The sequence below is a fragment of the Capra hircus genome, chromosome 27, assembly GCF_001704415.2.
Source record: "Capra hircus breed San Clemente chromosome 27, ASM170441v1, whole genome shotgun sequence".
Classification (NCBI taxonomy): domain Eukaryota; kingdom Metazoa; phylum Chordata; class Mammalia; order Artiodactyla; family Bovidae; genus Capra; species Capra hircus.
Genome location: NC_030834.1, coordinates 34524252 through 34533306, shown reverse-complemented (window position 1 = coordinate 34533306; position 9055 = coordinate 34524252). Strand labels below are relative to the sequence as shown.

The window sequence follows — 9055 nt, the reverse complement described above, 5'->3', positions numbered from 1 at the left end:
ACAGAAAAAGTTGCAAAAAGAAAGAAAGAAGAGAGGAAAAAAGAAGTACAGAAAAAGTTGCAGAAAGAAAGAACAACGGATACAGAAGGAAAAACAGAAAAGAAATACAAAGGGTTGACAATGATGCGCAGGAACTGTAACTGTGTACCACTGCTGGGAACGCAAAATGCTAAGGCAGCTATGGGGAACAGTAGGACATGTCCGCAAAAAAAAAGGCATAAAATCACCGACATATGGCCCAATAATTCCACCTCTGGATGTATGCCCTCAAAAATTGAAAGCAGAGGTTTGAACAGATGTTTGTACATCCATATGCATAACAGCAAAACTTCCCTAGTGGATCAGTGGTAAAGAAGCCTCCTGTCAGTGCAGGAGAAGTAGGTTCAATCCCTGAGTCAGGAAGGTCCCCTGGAGAAGGAAATGGGTACCCTTGCCTGGAGAACCCCATGGACAGAGGAGCCTGTAGGCTACAGTCCATGGCTCGCAAAACAGTTGCACAAGACTTAGGCGACTAAGCCACCCCTACGCATAATGACATTATTCGTAATAGTCAAAAGGTAGAAGCAAACCATTAAAGGATGAATGGATAAATAAAAGGAGGCATACAGATAAAATGGAATATTATTCAGCTTATAAAAGGAAGGAAATTCTAACACATGCCACAACATGAATGAACAGTGAGAAATTATTAAGAGAAACAAGCCAATCACAAAAGGACAATATATTCCTGCCAATAGGAGTTCCCAAGGTAGTCAGATTCACAAGACAGAGTGGAATGGAATTGCCGAAGGCTGAAGGGAGAGGGCACGGGGGAATGATTGTTTACTGGGAACAGAGTTTCAGTTTTGGAGGATGAAAAAGTTCTAGAGATGGATGGTGGTGATTGATGTGCAACAAAGGGAATATAATTAATGCTGCTGAGTGGTACACTATAAAATCATCTCAGTGATAAATTTTATGTTACATATATTTATTCAATTTTAAAATATAGCTTTTAAATATTACTGAACTCAATTTTTGGTATTCCCTGCTTCTGCCCCTTAAAGGGTGCACCTGTGAACTCTGCTTCACTGGCTCTAAGTACAGTTAGTTCAAGGTTGCTTTCTTCATGCTAATGATCAAGAGAGGAGATCCAGTTGCATGTTTAGGAACATGTGAAATTTGTCAGCAACCATGTACCACAGAGGGACTTCCCTGGTGGCCCAGATGGCAAAAAATCTGCCTGCAATGTGGGAGACCCAGGTCCAATCTCTGGGTCAGGAAGATCCCCTGGAGAAGGACATGCAACTCACTCCAGTATTCTTGTCTGGAGAATTCCGTGGACAGAGGAGCCTGGTGGGCTACAGTCCATGGGGTCACAAAGAGTCAGACATGACTGAGCAACTAAAACTTTCACTTTCTTCATAAAGCATAAAATATTAATATAATGTCCTCATCTGCTTCTCTTTCCTCTAAATTTCATGTGTGTTCTTTTGTGTGATACGTTAAACTGGACTTCAGTTACTGTTGAAAAAATGATGTTGGTCTCTTAGTAACAGTGCCTGGAATGTGGAAGACCCAGGTTCAATACCTGGGTCAGGATGATCCCATGGAGAAGGGCATGGCAACCCACTTCAGCATTCTTGCCTGGAGAATTCCAGGACAGAGGAGCCTGGCCAGCTACCGTCCATGGGGTGGCAAATGGTTGGACAGGCCTGAGTGACTAATACTTTCATTTTCACTTAGTAACAGGGAACCATCTTTACTGAGTTTGCTTTCCTCCACTCTCATTTACAGCTTCCAAAATGTTAGACTTAAAGTTAATTTTAATAGGAATAAATATTAAGAGTAATATGTGAAAATGTTACCAATAACTTTGAGAAATGTCACCTTAAAAAAATATAAGTTGGCTCTTGGCATGGCTCTTGACCTGTTGGATGCGCCTATCAAGTAGAACATTTTGAGACTGACTCATACATTTTATATATATGTATATCCATATATGGGTTTCCCTGGTGGCTCAGAGGATAAAGCATCTGCCTGCAATGCAGGAGACCCAGGTTCGATTCCTGGATTGGGAAGATGCCCTGGGGAAGGAAATGGCACCCCACTCCAGTATTCTTGCCTGGAGAATCCCATGGACAGAGGAGCCTGGTGGGCTACAGTCCATGGGGTTGCAAAGAGTATATACAATGATGAATACTTTGATAAATATAATCTTTCAAATGCATGTGTGGGACTCCCTATCAAAGAGTAAATTTAAATGAAAAAACTTCAAATTATATGCATTGTTCCTTTTATGTTAAACACTTATGAATTTATCATTTGTAGATTGTATTTAAGTGTAGAGAACTTTTTAGGTATCTTCAGTGGGGAAAGAAAAAGAAAAAACATAAGCTCTTTGAATTATAAAATAAAAAATATAAATGCTTAAAACTTCAAGTTTGCATTGCTGTTTAATGTAAATGAAATCTAGAAAATTATGTTAAATATTTTAATATGAGATAAATATTATGCAGCAGTTTCCAAAAAAGGTAAAAATTAATATGGGTTTTCTGATATCAGAAGTTTCCATGAAAGTGAAAGACTATGAAAAGTACCTTTTAAGATCAAATTTTGAGAAAGGTCAGTAGAAGTATGGGCATTCAGAATGAGGTTAAGTTGCAAAAGATCAAGCTTCAGAGGAATGTAAATGGTCTATGAAAATACAGTCTCAGTAAAAAGAGAAATTTTGTGCTCTAAATTTCCACTTGTCTTTGACATCTGCATTTTAAAATCTGATTTTCTGTGAATGTCATAGTTGGGAATAATTGGCATTAATTATTTCTTCTTTTCTTCCTTACTCATATACTCTGTTGTTAGTAATATAAATTTTCCTGAAGACATTCCCAACTTTGTACTGAACATACTATAATTAATTCAAGACAGAGCTGAACTTTTTATTAATAAGGAAAAATTCAAAGCATAAACAGAACTTCTCACAAAATTGGCCAAGAATAAAATTTGTTTATGTAGAATATCAACATGGTGTAATTTCATTTTCTTTCTTGATAATTTTCCACTCCTTTTGGTCATACAATTTTTTTTTAAAAAAAGGACTTTCTTCACCATAAAGTATCAATGATAAAAAGTACCCTATTTTTGAAAATATTCTAGGATTTTGAAAAATACCAGGGTTCCATAATAATGATGGAAATAGAATCTACGTGGATAAAATGAAGTAGTTTTTCTTTACCCTATCATGGCTTGCCTGGTGGCTCAGATAGTAAAGAATGCACCTTCAGTTCTGGAGACCTGGGTTAGATCCCGGGTTGGGAAGATCCCCTGGAGGAGGGCATGGCAACCCACTCCAGTATTCTTGCCTGTAGAATCCCCATGGACAGAGGAGCCTGGTGAGCTATGAGGTCGGACACAACTGAGTGACTAAGCACAGCACACCATGTCCCAAGTGTCCAGCATCCCACTGTCCAGTCCAGACACTGGCCATCCTGGATTATATTGACTTTTCTTTCATATATTAATTTAATAAGAATGTACTTTTGGCAACTACTTTGCAACAAGCCCTGCACTAAGTGCTTAAGATACAATGAAAATTCCTCTCATGGAATTTCTAGTCCAGAGCTGGGAAAAATATTTGGTAAATATTTCAGTTGTATGAGTTTTGAAGTTGTCCTGTATACACTAGAGGAAAGGTCTGGGAGCCATGATAGCAAATTTTAGGAAGTAATCAATCAGGACGTGTTTAGCATCCTTATGTCATCCTCAGTGTGTGACATTTCCCGGAGCACGAAGATGAGCAAGAGTGAGTTGAGGATGGTGGTTGAGAAAACGCAGGGGTTCTAAGCAGAGGGAACAGTGTTTGCAAGGGTCCTGAGGAGGAAGGAAAAACTCACAGGAAGAATCAGAGGAAGCCAATTTGTGACACAGGAAGAAGCCAAGAGATTAATGAAGATGAGCTCTGAGTTTCTAGACACAGGGACTCTTAGAATGACCACTTTCAAGCACCAGCATCCACAGAATTAGATACAGTCACAATTGCCACAGTTTCCAGAAATGAACTTTTTAATCACTTGGAATTTCTACTAATATAACCTTAAATTCACTAACAGTTAATTTACTGCCCTTCTTTATCCACACTTGAGATAAAATTGAAGGACTTGTCCGAAGGTTCCCTGATCTTTTACTGAACACTCTAAATGTGGTGTCTAAAGACACCAGGAGTAGCAAAAAACAGGTTGAGTTTAGTGGTGGTTGGTGAAGGGTACTATTGTCCCTAGATATTTGCAGGGGATTAGTCCCAGCACCCCCAAGGATATAAAAATCTGCAGAAGTTCAAGTCTATTATATAAAATGGCCCAGTACTGTTGACGCTCTGGATCCCTGAGTTCCTCATCCAGGGTTTCATTGAAACCTGAGTCAGAGGTTGAGGAACTTAGTGATGCCTAGTGATGCTACCTGGTATGGGAAAGAGGAACCTACCTTCTCAACTTTGACAGGTGAGATGAGCATAAGAAACTTAAGACTGAAGAGGTGGATTGAGAATCTTTGCTTTATAATGTGCATATTTGCGTCAAAATGCGTATAGATAGATCAGAGACTTTTTTGTTTGTTTTTTTGTTTTACTGAAACAATAATTATAAATGTTGGAGAATCTGAAAAGCAAGAGACTTAACACACTAAGTACTAGGAATGAATTACTAAAGAGGGATTTTGGAAAAGGGGAGTATGTGTGACTTGCTCATGAACATTCACAGATTTAAAACAATTACTAACATTTGTTACCAAATAAAAATATGACTCAGTTTATCTTTTATGAAAAGTGAGTCAATTTATTGATTGGGGAAGTGAAGATTATTGATCTGATTTCATTCTCTAGCATAGTTTTATTACACAAGCAAAAAAGTGGTGTCTAAGAAAATTTCCATAAATTCAGGATCTTAAGCAGTGATTTAAGGAGTTTCCTGAGGGTTGTAGCTCTTCTGGGCCAGAAGTGAAAGGACACTAATAATATCTCTGACTCTCTTCATGATTCCCACCATCTACCTATCATGTCACCTACGGCCTCAAAACAGCTTCCTTATCTGGGGTCAGAACTTTCATTTTCTTTAATCTTCCTTTTTCTTTTACATCTAAAGTCTTTGACTGTGTGGATCACAATAAACTGTGGAACATTCTGAAAGAGATGGGATACCAGACCACCTGACCTGCCTCTTGAGAAATCTGTATGCAGGTCAGGAAGCAACAGTTAGAACTGGACATGGAACAACAGACTGGTTTCAAATAGGAAAAGGAGTACGTCAAGGCTGTATACTGTCACCCTGCTTATTTAACTTATATGCAGAGTACATCATGAGAAACGCTGAACTGGAAGAAACACAAGCTGGAATGAAGATTGCCGGGAAAAATATCAATAACTTCAGATATACAGATGACACCACCCTTATGGCAGAAAGTGAAGAGGAACTAAAAAGCCTCTTGATGAAAGTGAAAGTGGAGAGTGAAAAAGTTGGCTTAAAACTCAACATTCAGAAAATGAAGATCATGGCATCCGGTCCCATCACTTCATGGGAAATAGATGGGGAAACAGTGGAAATAGTGTCAGACTTTATTTTTTTGGGCTCCAAATCACTGCAGATGGTGACTGCAGCCATGAAATTAAAAGACACTTACTCCTTGGAAGAAAAGTTATGACCAACCTAGATAGCATATTGAAAAGCAGAGACATTACTTTCCTGACTAAGGTCCGTCTAGTCAAGGCTATCATTTTTCCTGTGGTCATGTATGGATGTGAGAGTTGGACTGTGAAGAAGGCTGAGCGCCAAAGAATTGATGCTTTTGAACTGTGGTGTTGGAGAAGACTCTTGAGAGTCCCTTGGACTGCAAGGAGAGCCAACCAGTCCATTCTGAAGGAGATCAGCCCTGGGATGTCTTCGGAAGGAATGATGCTAAAGCTGAAACTCCAGTACTTTGGCCACCTCATGTGAAGAGTTGACTCATTGGAAAAGGCTCTGATGCTGGGAGGGATTGGGGGCAGGAGGAGAAGGGGACGACCGAGGATGAGATGGCTGGATGGCATCACTGACTCGATGGACATGAGTCTGAGTGAACTCCGGGAGATGGTGATGGACAGGGAGGCCTGGCGTGCTGCGATTCATGGGGTCGCAAAGAGTCGGACACGACTGAGCAACTGAACTGAACTGAACTGAATCTCCTTTTATTTGCCTTGCTCACTGTAAGAAGTTGAAGAATATTTTAAAACAAATTTAACCAATCCAGGGAATTCCCTGGTACTCCAGTAGTTAAGACTCCTTCCTTCCACTGCAGGGGTCACAGGTTTGATCCCTGGTCAGGGAACTAAGATCTTATGATGTAGCCAAAAAAAAAAAAAAAGCAAAAGACAAATTGAATCAATCCAATAGTTGTATATTTTATATAAAATGGTGGATTATTTTTGGTATTTTTCAAAATAAACTCTCAACATTGCTATTCTTTAATATCTATGTAATGATTAATATTTACTTTCCCTCTGATTCAGTGACCCTTACTGAATAAAAAGGCTACACACCCCCCTTTACATTTCTATAATTCTAATTCCTTCCACATATATCTTACAAATTCTATGAAGTAAGTCTTATGCTGTGGGTACAAACATAAACACAGTCATTGAAACAGATGAAGTGCAAAGATAGTAGACATTTTAAAATATTCAATGATTTACTATGATGATTAATATCAGTTCCTGGTTTAAGCATGTTTTCTCCATCTCTGATCTCAGGTTATGATGTTTGCTGCACCTAGAGGCAGCGTCTTTCTCAGCACCAGATGTGTGTATTCCTAAGGATAGTCACAATGACCATCACTGTGTGGCTTGCATCTCCTGTGAGCACTGGTTACTCTGGACACTGGAGTACAGAAGCGTACTGGAAACAAATGTATACGGAGAGGTTGAAGAAAGTGGTACTAGGGCACAGCTGTATTCCCTGAGAAAAATTTTAGATATGAATGCCATCTCAATCGTTTTTCAGCCAATAGGAACAAACCAACAAGATATGTACCCAGAGAAGGTTGTATGCAAAGCACTATAAAAGGATCAATGGATTCAATGGACACAGGTTTGAGCAAGCTCCAGGAGATGGTGGGGCACAGGGAAGCCTGGCGTGCTGCAGTCCATGGGGGCACAAAGAGTCAGGCACGATTGAACAACTGAACAACAATAAACGTATCAACATCAGATAGGTGTTCCCCCGTGTTAGATGCTGGCCACATGGGGGGTGGGGGTGGGGTTGTATTCTGTAGAGATATACATGCTTCCAAAGTCATGGATCTTAAGCTACAAGTGGTCCTTTTAAGTTCTGAACAACCATCTTACTTCTTTACTGGCAGAGATCCCCTGAGAAATGGGCACACCCTCATATCCACCATTTGGTTGACCAACGAGGCATTCCCTGCTTTGGGGGGATTATCTCTGGATCCTACCATACAGTAGGAAGGTCTTAAATTCAACTAGAGTGGCCCCTTTTCTCGTAATAAGCTGGTGCTTCATGAGTGAGGGGAGAGCTGGATGTCCAGATACTGGTGCTTCCCTTTCACCTTCTTTGAAAATGACAAGTGTATATTAAACCTGGTGCCAGAGAATAGTAATCTTCTGAAAGGATGATTTTTTTTTTCCCGTTTTCTCCTGTTTCACAATTTCACCTGTTCCTTGTCTGACCTCTGGGGGGCTTACTCCAGATATCAATGAAAATGTAAAATCAGTGAAATAATCAGCTCTTTAAGGAGTATTTGTACATTTACCCGGGAATCTCTGAGAAAAGATCTAAAACACTATGGGATGGCTATCTGATGAATACGTTGCCGAGAAGTTGGACGTTATTTTTGGACAGAAAAAACAGTAAGTGCATATTATAACAGGTAATGGTAAGGACTCTAGTGTCACAGCGTTGCTATAGCTGGAGCCCTACTACGATATAGCCCCAAACTGTTAGGACTTTGTAGGATAAATTACCGAGGAAAGGAGCCCTGCTTCCAAATGCAAGAGGAGAACTGCTCTCCAGTCTCAGACGGTGATTCGTTGACTATCTATTCGAGAATTACTTCCTTTTATTTTTCCCCTTTCCAAGACTGAAATCATGAACCCGTAAAACAAAAACCCAAACCAGATTTACCTAACGGGAAGCCTGCAAGGGGTATGCGCTGAAGAAGCCGTTCCAAAGTAGGTTCGGGAAGATGCAAGTGGAAGATCAATTTCATTGCATGGGAGCCGGGCTCTTCCCGGCCCGGCGCTGAGGCTGAAAAGGGTGGGGGAGGGCGGCCAGCTCTAAGGTCATCCCTCCTGCAGTTTTGGGAACCAGGTAGACTGTCACTGAAAGACCGTGGCATCAGCGGTCAATGGACACAGGCGAGCTCATTAGGGGGCGAATCGTAGCAGCGGAGACATCCGTGTGCCGGAGCTCGTGGGTGGATTTGGAGCGTGACCAGGGCGCCCCAAACTGCGCTCGGAGGCTGCGGTCTGGGGCCACCTCTCGCATTTCCTACCGGGGTGAAGCCAGCCCAGCGAGGCGCGGGCGCCGCACCGGGGGTGGACTGCACCTCTCCCAGTAGTCGGGGGCGAGGACGGTGAGGAGAGGGAAGCCGAATTGCGTAGCATTTAAACCACTATTTAGAAAAAAAAAAAAAAAAGGCCAACTCGCGCCTCCCTGGCTGAGCGGTGGTGGCGCGTTGGAGCGTCCCCGAGGGGTTAGGACGAGCCCGGGGCGAGCTGGAAAGGCGGCAGGGCGGGGGTCGGCGGGCGGGGGCTGAGCCTTCCAGGCGGCCGGGAGCCGGGGGCCGCGGGGTCCCGGCGCGCCGGGGCTCAGCCAGGGCCGGGAGGTAGCCGTGCCGGCTTCTTCCGCGTCGCCCTAGCCTCCCGGCTGGCGGAAACGCGCCGCACGGTCCTCCCCACGCCGCCTCCGCCTCTGTCCCCTCACCTCCGGCCCGCGGTCCTCGCCTTCCCCGCCCGCCCGGCTCCCCGGCCCCGTCCCCGCGCCCCCGCCCGGCGCGCAGCCCCGGCCGCCGCAGCCCCCGCCAGCCGCGCGCA

The 9055-nt window shown here is 42.7% G+C and overlaps 1 non-coding gene across 1 annotated transcript; it reads left to right on the top strand.

The window, feature by feature from the left end:
* TRNAC-GCA lies at nt 1989–2060 on the top strand. Its single transcript has one exon. It is a non-coding gene; the product is annotated as a tRNA-Cys (tRNA).